Raw genomic sequence first — 12,448 nt, forward strand, 5'->3', positions numbered from 1 at the left:
CACAGTAGGTCAGTTAAACAAGCTGTTTTTTTCTGCAAAGTTTGGTATAAATTTCCTGTAACAACTGATCGTGCACAAAAAGTGTCTCAACTATTTTTTGTTGGTAGGACTTGGTATGGCTTGGACAGCATCTACTTTGGAGGGTACCAGTTTAACCTACCCATTCCCTATGCGGAACCCAAGGTACTGAACTTTCTTGACCCAATAAACATTTTTTGGGGTTTGCTGTGAGACCCGCTTGCCGGAGCACGGTACAGATGGCAGTGAGGTGTTGTATATGCTGTTCCTAGGTTTTGGAAAATATTATCACAAATAGACCTTGGCATAGATCAAGTTTCAAGTTTATTAGGATTTGATATACCGCTTATCAAGGTTATCTAAGCGGTTTTTACAATCAGGTACTCAAGCATTTTCCCTATCTGTCCCGGTGGGCTCACAATCTATCTAACGTACCTGGGGCTATAGAGGACTGAGTGACTTGCCCAGGGTCACAAGGAGCAGCGCAGGGTTTGAACCCACAACCCCAGGGTGCTGAGGCTGTAGATCCAACCACTGCGCCACACACTCCTCATATGATCATAGATCATATGAGGCCAGAGAATAATGTTCATCACTTGGGCTCCATGTAATCCAAATGGGAGCAGTGTGAACTTGTATAGGCCTTGATGGGCTATAAAGGCTGTCTTTTCTTTCAAGGACTCATCCGATGTGATTTGCCAATCCCTTTTGTTAAGTCCATGGTAGATAGAAACTGTGCTCTACCTAGTTAACATAAGAACATAAGAATTGCCACTGCTGGGTCAGACCAGTAGTCTATCATGCCTAGCAATCCGCTCTCGTGGTGGCCCTCTGGTCAAAGACCAGCGCTCTAACTGAGACTAGCCCTACCAGCATACGCTCTGTTCACCAGGAACTTGGGGCATCGGTTAAGCATCAAACTGGGATATAGCATTATCAGCCAGGTAATCAATGCAGAAACATGTGGACCTGTCCGGTTTCAGTACTAAAACTATTGGGCTGGACCATTCTCCAGTAGAATGAGCATTTCTGCGACCTCTTGTTCTACTTTTCATTTTTTAGCTTCTGGTAGCCTGTAAGATTTTTCCTTAATGACTCATCCAGGGATAGTTTCAATGTGGTGAATTCCCACTTGAGATCTTTCCATTATAGGAGAGAAGATATCCCTGAATTGCTGGGTCAGTCATTGTAATTGTATCTGTTGTTTGAGGTTAGCGTTTCTCTGATACTTACTGATAGGTTGTTTTTCTGGACCTTCTTCCTCGGATCCCCCGACACTAGCTAATCCATCCCGGGTAACCCAGGCCTTTAACAAATTGATGTGGTAGACCTGGCTGTGTTCTCTTCCCATGTCTATCCTATAGGTCACTGGGCCCATCTTCTCTGTAATTTTGAAGGGTTCTTTCTATCTGACTAGCAGTTTGTTGTTAGAACGTTGACATGGGATTGGAAGGTACATTTTTTTCTTGAAATAATATGCTGTTTTCTTTGCATGTTCTCCAGATTCTCCTGAGCTCATGTTCTTATTTTCTTTAGGGTTTCTTTTATGGTTTCCAAATATTCAGGTAGAGGAGTTGAAGTGTCCTCAGGTTCTACCCAGCTTTCTTTAACTATGTCCAGGATAGCTTGGGGATGCCTTCCCAGCATCAGCTTGAAAGGGGAAAATCCTAGAGAAGCTTGGGGAATTTCCCAATAGGCAATTAAAATGTAGGGAATAGCTTTATCCCAATCCGCCATGTCGGATCTCAAGCATTTCTTCTGCATACGTATCAAGGTTTGGTTGAAAGGAGAAAGATGAAAAATGGAATTGCGAAACTAAAAGATGCTATGAACTGATATGTGGAGAGTGATGAGGAAAAAGCAGACATGCTAAACAAATACTTCTGTTCTGTGTTCACGGAAGAAAATCCTGGAGAAGGACTGAGATTGTCTGGCAAAGTTGCAAATGAAAATGGAGTAGATTCTGCGCTGTTCACTGAGGAAAGTGTTTATGAACAACTTGAAAAATTGAAGGTGACCAAAACAATGGGACCGAATGGGATCTATCCCAAGATATTGAGGGAGCTCAGAAAGGTTCTGGCGGGTCCTATTAAAGACTTGTTCAACAAATATCTGGAGACGAGTGGTCAAAGAGATGAAGCAAGAACCTACAGGCTGATAAGCCTCACTTTGGTTGTTAGAAAAATAATGGCAGTGTTGCTGAAAGAAATGATAGTGAACTTCCTAGAATCTAATGGGTTACAGGATCCGGGGCAACATGGCTTTATTAAAACTAAATCGTGCCAAATGAACCTGATTTAATTTTTTGATTGGGTGACCAGAGCATTGGATCAAGGACATATGCTAGATGTAATATACTTAGGGCTCCTTATACTAAGGTGTGTTAGGACCTTAACGCACGGAATAGCATGTGCTAAATTGCCATGCGCACTAGACCTTAATAGTGTTATTCTAGAAGCATACCGCACGGTGTAGCGTGCGGTAATTTCATGTGTGCGCTAAAAACGCTAGCGCACCTTAGTAAAAGGGGCCCTTAGATTTCAGCAAAGCCTTTGACACGGTTCCTCATAGGAGGCTCTTGAACAAACTTGATGGGCTGAAGTTAGGACACAAAATGGTGAGCTGGATTAGAAACTGGATGACGGACAGACGACAGAGGGTGGTGGTTAAAGGAATTCGCTCAAAGGAAGGAAAGGTGAGTAGTGGAGTCCCTCATGGTTCAGTTCTGGGGCTGATCCTGTTCAATATGTTTGCGAGTGACACAGTGGCGTACCTAGGGTATGTGGCACCCGGGGCCCATCATTTTTTGACACCCCCCCCCCCCCCCTCATGTAAAATTTTTTTTTTTTTTTTTTTTTTGCAATAACCATGAAATGGAATAAATGGTCAGAATAGAAACAGGCAGTGAAAATTTTCTTTTTTTTTTTTTTTTTTTTTCCAAAGTATTTTTATTGAGAATGGCAAAAGGTCCAGACAAGCAACCATGGTCTGTACAGAAACTTATACATTATCAAAAAGAACACAGAATGAGAGTAACAGCAACAACAAGCATGAACAAGCCTCTCCCAAGAGAAAATTGCCAATGAGAGGCATAGCAATACACAACAAAAGGCCAAAACTTGGGGCAAGCAAACAAATCCCACCCCAGAACCCACAAGAATAATAAGCCGGACTAGACCCTCAGCCATATTTTATAATGAAAAAAACCCCCACAAGCAACAACACCCAGACCGCTCACCAGACACACCAATCCGCACAACAAGCACCCAAGAAACACCCAGCCACCACCCAGACAAAACTACCAGACACACCTACCCCACCAAGCCCAGACCCAACCCCCCCTCCCCAGAGAGTGCAAGCGCAAAGTGGACCGTGAAAAGGGCAGCTGCAGAAGTGGAAAGCCCCAGATAAGTAGGTTAGCTAAAGAAAGCCCACAGATAGAAGAAATCAGGATAACAGAAGTTCCAACAAATGCTCCCACAGAAAATTTTCTTTTATTGAACCTCATTTATGTAACCATTATTCCAAACATAACATAACATAAATTATGTCTGAATTGTCATGACATCAGAAGTACATATGGAGTAGTTGCAGGTGATGCTTGGGACAGTTCTGATTATGTTAGTTTGGTTTTATGTGTTTTTTTAATAGAAGGGTTTTTATTTCTTTTTTTAAGGTTTTGTAGTTTGTGGTCGAGGTCAATAGGTTGTAGAGTTGGGGGTCAAGTGTTGCAGCTCGAATGGCTAGGAGGTTGTCGAACAGTTTTTTTCTTTTGACGTTTTTGGTTGGAGGGTGTGTGAATGGTGCGTGAGTTCTCCTATGTCTGTTTGAAGTGGATTGAATTATTTAGCTGAAGAAATTAGTTACCCCCCCCCATTCCACACACATTAATTCTCTTCCATTTTTGTTCCCATTATAAAAAAACACTGATAAGTTCCCAGGAAAAAAATACATTAAAATAAGAAGTGAAAACAAAGGCCCCTACAGATGAGAACATAACATAAGAATAGCCTAACTGGGTCACACCAATGGTCCATCATGCCCAGTAGCCCATTCTCATGGTAGCCAATAGTGCTGCCCGATTCAGAGAAAAATATTTCATTCGATCCGATTCACCCTGTTGAATCGATTTTTCGATTAGATTCACTGTTAATGACACCGCTTTTTAAGTTTAAACAAAGTATAACAATAAATTTCACAACAACAATAAATTTCACAAAGTACTTAAAAAAAAAAAATCACATTTTTCCATTAAAGCAGTTCTGGAGACATTTGCTTGAACAGTCTTTTTTCCCAGTCCATAAGCAAGCAATATGAAAAAGATTTCCTTAATTATCTACTCAAACATTTTTGCTATTTACTTTCATTGTACCTATACTATTATTCAGTAGAAAAAATGGACTTAACTGTGCAGGAAATGAATCTCCTCATACACCCACCATATAGTGCAAAAATGTGCAAAGGTCTGTTTTTTTCTTTCGATTACTACATAGCCTAATGCCACACAAGCAGCGCTGTTACAAACATATTCTGAAGGTCAATGCTAAGGTTGACAAAGTTTCCTTCCTTGGACCAGAAGGAGATACTGACAAACCACTGGAAGAGATTCTAAAACAACTACCCAGAAATAACACCCAAAGACCCACTCAGTGTGTGAACCAGTTGAGTGGAGTGGACTAACTGGGGGTGGAAATGGGCCCAGAGTTTGCTCAGCAGAATTTCCCAGACTACCTCTTCCTCTCAACACACTGACATGCTACCACCACCACCAACACTAGGAACACCTCACCGAGTATGCCAGCAATGCTTATAAACTTTATAAAACACATTATTATATTTTCTTATAAAGCATATATTTTAACTGAACTCAGCCTTGCCATTCACAAAAATAGAAAAGTTCCCATTTCAAGCTGTCTCATGTACACTTTTCAAATCTAACATATTGTAATCACAAAACAGAAAATAAAATTATTTTTTCTACCTTTTGTTCTCTGATCAATATTCAAATCTTGTTGGTCCCAGGCTCTTGTTGTCTTGCTTGCCAGGGTCTCCTTTCTCCGTGCTAACCATCCGTCTGCCATCTCTGTTCTCCCCTTCCGTTTCCCTTCCCTCTCCCGGAGATCTGGCATCTTTCCTTTTTTTTGTCTCCATCCACAGATTCACCTTTTCTCAACTCCCCACCACCCCAGGATCCACCATCTCTCCCTTTCTGTTCCCAACTATCCTCCTATCCAGTATCTCTATCCCCCCTCCACACCATCCCCTGTTTCCAAGTTCTCTCCCTTTCTGTTCCTTCCCTCCCTAAATCCCATTATGCACCATCTCTCTCCCACTCCTCTGTTTTTAGACCCATTATTTCTAACCCCCAAAGTCTGGCATATGCATGTATCTTTGAACCCCCCCTTCCCTCTCTCCCTCTGTGTACTTTTACACCAGGACCCCCCTCCCCCGAAGGTCTGTCCCCCCTCCGAAGGGCTACACCCCACCCCTGAAGACCTGCACCCCCCGAAGGACTTTACCTCCCACCCGAAGGTCTGTCCCCCTCTGAAGGCCTAAACCCCCCCCCTGAAGGACTGCACCCCCCCCCGAAGGCCTGCACTCCCTTGAAGGTCTGCACCCCCCCAAAGGCCTACACCCCCCCCCCCGAAGGTCTGCACCCCCCTGAAGGCCTGCCTGCCCCCCTTGAAGGCCTGCACCCCTTGAATGTCTGCCCCCCCCCCCGAAGGCCTGTCCCCCCTTGAAGGCCTGCCTGCCTGCCTGTCACCCCCTCCCCCTTGAAAGCCTGCTTGCCTGCCCGCCCGCCCCACCCTGAAGGCCTGATGCCCCGACCCACCCCGAAGGACCGCTCGCCCCCCTGGCCTCCCCGCACCACCTATGAACAGCCGCAGCAGGATCGCGAAGTCAGCGTCGGGTACCAGCCCTAAGGGGGTGTTCCCGGCCTTGCCGTTCAGTCCCCCGCCCCCCCCGAAGGACCGCTCGCCCCCCTGGCCTCCCCGCACCACCTATGAACAGCCGCAGCAGGATAGCGAAGTCAGCGTCAGCGATCCCTGCTGCTTCCTGCGCCACGGTCCCGCCCCTCCTCTGACGTCAGAGGAGGGGCGGGATCGCGTCGTAGGAAGCAGCGCAGGGATGCTGACGCTGACTTCGCGATCCTGCTGCGGCTGTTCATAGGTGGTGCGGGGAGGCCAGGGGGGCGAGCGGTCCTTCGGGGGTGGCGGGGGACTGAACGGCAAGGCCGGGAACACCCCCTTAGGGCTGGTACCCGGGGCGGCCCGCCCCCCCCCCGCCCCCCCCTAGGTACGCCACTGGAGTGACATTGCTGGAGGGTTAGAAGGAAAGGTTTGCCTTTTTGCAGATGATACCAAGATTTGTAACAGAGTAGACACTGAGGAGGGAGTGGAAAACATGAAAAAGGATCTGGCAACTAAAATTCAATGCAAAGAAATTCAGAGTAATGCATTTGGGGATTAGTAATTGGAAGGAGCCATATGGGATGGAAGGTGAGAGGCTGATATGTACGGATGGGGAGAAGGACCTTGGTGTGATAGTGTAATAAGGCGGTGGCTGTTGCCAGAAGGATGCTAGGCTGTATAAAGAGAGGCGTAACCAGTAGAGGAATGAAGGTGTTGATGCCCCTGTTCAGATCTTTCGTGAGGCCCCACTTGGGAGTATTGTATTCAGTTTTGGAGACTGTATCTGGCAAAGGATATAAGAAGACTTGAAGCGGTCAACGAAAATGGTAGGAGGTTTGCACCAAAAGACATATGATGAGAGACTGGAAGCCCTGAATATGTATACCCTAGAAGAAAGGAGGGATGGGGAAGATATGATTCAGACATTCAAATACTTGAAAGGTATTAACGTAGAACAAAATCTTTTCCAGAGAAAGGAAAATGGTAAAACCAGAGGACATGATTTGAGGGGTGATAGACTCAAGAGTTATGTAAGGAAATTCTTCTTTACGGAGAGGGTGGTTGTTGCCTGGAATACGCTTCTGAGGAAGGTGGTGGAGAGGAAAACAGTGTCAGAGAATACAGAGGATCTCGAATCAGAAAATAATGGTATATAATGAAGAACTAAGGCCAGTACCGGGCAGACTTGCACAATCTGTGTCTGTATATGGCCGTTTGATTGAGGATGGGCTGGGGAGGGCTTTGACTGCTGGGATGGCTTAGATGGGCTGGAGTGAGCTTTGATGGAGATTTCAGGATGGAACCTAAGCACAGTACTGGACAGAGCTTTGGGTTCTGGCCCAGAAATAGCTAAGAAGGAAAATTTCGAATTAAATCAGTAATTTAAAGAGAGGGTAAGGTTGGGCAGATTGAATGAACCATTCGGGTCTTTATCTGCCATCATCTACTATGCTACTAAGTCTGCCCTAATAGCACATTGGCATTGCCGCATGCCTGCTGATTAGCGCAGGATCAGCATGTGAGCCCTTATCACCTAAAAAAAAAGTGGTGGTGAGAGTTTACACGCTAATTTTTGTTAGTGGCCATGTGCTTTTGGCAACATTAATGCATGGCCTTTAATTAGAAAATGGAAAATTGGGAAAGACCCACATTAGGCTACAATAAATCCACTTTCTACTACAGCTTTGTATAAAGACTCCTATATCTTTTACCAAAGATCTGGGGTCAGCTGATGTTATCTGTCCTTCAGCCTAAAACCTGAGGGCACTCTAATTATGATTTAAGTGGGGGGGTGTTTTTTTAACTTGTTTTACCTGGCAAAATTTAGACTGTGCTGAAATACTGCTTAAATTGAATTATTTCCAGATTTTCAAACAACAGACGTGGCATGGTATGATGTGATCCTTCACACCAAAGCTTTGAAGGCTGTGATATTTCCTTAAAATGTACTAAATTTACTCAAGAGAAAACAATGAAATGATTCAACAAAAATACTTTTACTCTGCAAAATGCCCAGCCTCTCTCACAGGCCATGCTTTCATTCCCAGTTTCTCTGATTTAACACCTTGGATATCTTTGATCACACTGCATCATATCTTTTAAAATATGACACAACGAAACATGACTCCTGTAATCTGACATGACATATCACATCATCCTAAATCAACTCAAAGACTGCTTCAAGAAAGCAGTGTTTTCAGAAAATAAATGTCCCTTTCAAAGATTTGTTTTCAACAATAATGTTCCTGTCACTAGGCCTGTCACATATCATTTTTCTTCACTTTGGAAGCTTCTGACATCAAAATGTGTCAACTATGTGAGGCTTGGCAAAGGCTATTAATGCAAAACCTCATGAAACTATGGCTGACAGACTGCAGAAACAGCACTGCAGAATATTCATCTGCCCTCTGCCGCTTAGCAGGTAACTGAAATTTAGTTGGGAAAAACCATAGAAGGAAATGGTTGGTCTGCTGTAGCATCAATTGTGTAAAACCAAAAACTGGAAAAATGATATAACTCAGAAAACAGAAGTGATTCAAGGCACTCTGCAGCTTAAGAAGAGTGATTAAATTGTGCCCCTCTCCCCTACAAAGCACCAGAAAGAAAGGGACCTGTAGAACTCCATTCAGGGAGCAGGGTGAGAGGCTCTCTCACCCAGAACACCTGTCAAGTATTTGCCCCAAGGAAAAATAAGAACACAAATTATATTCCTAGGCTATATTTTAGAACAGGGGTCCCCAAAATCCTTCCTTGAGGGCCGAATCCAGCCGGGTTTTCAGGATTTCCCCAATCAATATGCATGAGATCTATGTGCATGCACTGCTTTCAATGCATATTCATTGGGGAAATCCTGAAAACCCGACTGGATTCGGCCCTCAAGGAGGGACTTTGGGGACCCCTGTTTAAGAACATAACACAACTTTGCAATGCTAGTTATACCCAGCAAAAATTATTGCAATTTAATTATATAGTCTGAAACTTTAATATGCAAAACTGACCCCTCATCCTGCATATTAGACAGTCCGTGTTAAAGACAAACATTTATGCTGTATCCACAGAAGTACCTCTCACCCAACAATGGCTGCAAGGAAGAATTAGGACATAGAACTTACCATACAAAAACATTTCCGATTCCAGTTTCAGTTCAGTGACAGCAATATAAACCCTTCCAGTACTAGGCTTAGTGTGAAGTAATACAAAATCCTACAAAAGTCACTCAGGACAGAAGAAATTGACTATTCACAGAGAGGGTGGCGGAAGCTTGGAATGCCCTCCCAAGGGAGGTGGTAGAGAGGAAAACTTTTTTCATTTCAATGATATGAAATGAAAAAAGTGTCAAGAAAAGTGTGGAATAACTTGTAAGTTTCATGGCTCCACAACATTCTCTTCTTGGTTGAGCTGAGAACTTTTCAGCGGCCCCTCATCATTGCTGAGAGTGTGAAAACATAAAAGTTATAGCTATAATACCAAGAAATGTGCTTCATTAAGCAAGAATATAGCAAATTTTAAGAAAAACGGAGTTTTATGTAATCAATGGCTTTGAGTGACCCCAGAATGGACTTTATAATTTTTTAAAAAAATTATTTTCTGATCAAGCACAATCAAATTCATGGGCAAAACTTCAAGCCACACAATTTTTCCCAACATTAAAGTTGTTCAGAAAAACCTAACATTGGCGATACCGATTCACTTGGGTCCTCTTTTACCAAGGTGCGCTAACCGATTAGCGCATGCTAAATGCTAACACGCGCATGTTAGTCTACGGACGTGTTAGCGTTTAGCGCTCGCTAATCGGTTAGCGCTCCTTAGTAAAGGAGGGGGTAACTGATTAGTGTGTGATTTTAGACTGAGACAGATACGTTCTATCTCCCAGCTATTTAATAATGACTCTTTGAAAATTCTCATCCATTCTCTTGTAATTTCAAAATTAGATTACTGCAACGCTTTATTTAATGGTATAGCACAAAAAGAAATCAGACGTCTTCAGATTATTCAGAATACAGCCATCAGACTTATCACAAAAGCCAAAAAATTCGACCATATAACTCCTCTTCTTAAGGAAGCTCACTGGCTTCCAGTAGCTCACAGGATAACTTACAAACTTTGTCTGCTCACATTTAAATCTCTTCTGTTTAAAACTCCGGCCTTCATTCATAAACTATTAATTCCTTATTCCTCCAATAGAACCTTACGATCAGACCAACAGCACTTATTAATGATTCCATCATTAAAAATAATAAATACGCGCCGTCAGTATATTTTCTCAGTAACGGCTCCCCAAACTTGGAATTCTCTTCCCATCTATTTACGTGAAGAACCTAATCTAGACAAATTTAAAATCAAATTGAAAACTTTTTTATTTAACGATGCATTTGTTATCTGATTTATAGTTTTCTTTTTAACATCATCCAACTACATTTGTTTCTATTTTCTCTTTTCTTCACATATTCAACTATTTTTTATCTTTTTGTGTTTTCCTTATTTGGTCCCCCACTTTGTTCAATTACATTGTAACTTCTTCCCCTACCTTCCTTTTGTTTCCAGTTTGTTCAGTTATCGTCTAGTCTGGTGAGTTTTTAATTATTTTAAATTACTTTATTTTGTAACTTTATTAATGTGTAAATCGCCTTGAATATTGAAAAGGCGATTAAACAAATAAATAATAAACTTGAAACTTGAAACTTGTAAGTGAGTCCTTACCAACTACAAAATAGGTGGCAGTAAGAGCTAATCTTTTTAATGGGAATTAGAGAATGACACGGTGACAAAATTCATCACCATTCCCGTTCCTGCGGGAAACCATCTAAATATCATTCTTTAAGGAGCGAGGGAAGAATCAGAATATGAATGGCCACAACCGCTGACCCACAAGCTTTGCTTTGAAGAATGCTGGTGTAGAAGGACTGAGGTTGAAATGGACACTAAAAAACGACATGGGATTATTTCCCGCGGTTATCCGCGGGGACAGGAACGGTGATGAATTTTGTCACCATGTCATTCTCTAATGGGAATGTTAACATTAGTAGTATGTGTCTATTAATGCTGGAAACTGGAAATCGGCCATTTTCTGGCTGCAGAAACAAATGGCTTTAGCGAGCAGGAAATACATTCACAAGGGCGCGCTAAGGCCACTTTTTCCTGCACTTCTGTAAAAAGGATCCCAGAAAGAGATAATTCTTAAAGGTCAGTGAATCTCAGAGCTCAAGAGGGGATGTGAATTTGTTAGTGTGTATTGAGGTTCACTTTACAGTCACAAAAATGTAAATTCAAAATTGATTTAATACACATTAGCTTATACATTCATGCATGCACATCTAATTTCCTTTTCATAACACAGCTTTTATGCATGTTTTATGAATAAAAAAATGAAATAAATTGAAAATGCCTGCTAATCCTCCAAAAAACTGTGAAAATAAACTAAACCACTCCCAATGGATTTTTCCCCCATTTATGTCCCTAGTCAAGATCTCATTTTATTTTATTTATTCAATTTTCTATACCGTTCTCCCATGGGCGCTCAGAATGGTTTACATTAATTTATTCAGGTATTTAAGCATTTTCCCTGTCTGTTCTGGTGGGCTCGCAATCTATCTAATGTACCTGGGGCAATGGGGGGATTAAATGACTTGCCCAGGGTCACAAGGAGCAGTGTGGATTTGAACTCAAAACCCCAGGGTGCTTAGGCTGTAGCTTTAACCACTGAGCCACACACTCCCCTCCCTGGATCACTGAACTGCTGTTCTTAAAGTGTCTACCTTGTAGAATATGCAGTACATGCCGTTTAATTTCTCAAAGAAGCTTGGAAATGAAGCGAAAAGTGTCAAGAAAAGTGTGGAATAACTTGTAAGTTTCATGGCTCCTCATCATTCTCTTCTTGGTTGGGCTGAGAACTTTTCAGCAGCCTCTCGTTTTGTGATGTCATAGTGCCTCATTCCTCCAATGCCTAAGAGTCAACCTCATTGGTGATGTCACATTGGCTTGGTTTCCCTATACTTGTGCCCATTCGCTAGATGCATTTGCCTCATTGAAACAAAAAGTGTCAAGAAAAGTGTGGAATAACTTGTAAGATTCAGGGCTCCACATCATTCTCTTCTTGGTTGGGATGAGAACTTTTCAGTGGCCCCTCATATAGCCAGCTGTAGTCAGTGTTTAAAAAAAAATCCGCTCACTGCTTAATATTAGCCTGAATGTTTTCAAAGTTTGAGGATTGCCCTTCACAAATGCTATATTCCCAGTGAGCTCTCACCAACAGAGATGATGCATCAGACCTAATTAAACAGCACATCAATTACACTATGAATCATAAACCTGCCTGGGGATTGCAAATACTTCCAGCAGTAAGGTTTATGCTTTGGCACAGTGGAGGGCAATTTAACCCAAGTGCTGGCAATGAACAATCCTAAAGTTTGTAAATGAGCCCTTTAAGCTGTAAAGTAAACCAGTATTATTAAAGTCTTTTCAGTTCTAAATATTAACTGGATTGACTAAATCATCTGGTTAGTGAAAACACAAAAAAC

The sequence above is a fragment of the Geotrypetes seraphini genome, chromosome 5 (assembly GCF_902459505.1).
Source record: "Geotrypetes seraphini chromosome 5, aGeoSer1.1, whole genome shotgun sequence".
NCBI lineage: Eukaryota > Metazoa > Chordata > Amphibia > Gymnophiona > Dermophiidae > Geotrypetes > Geotrypetes seraphini.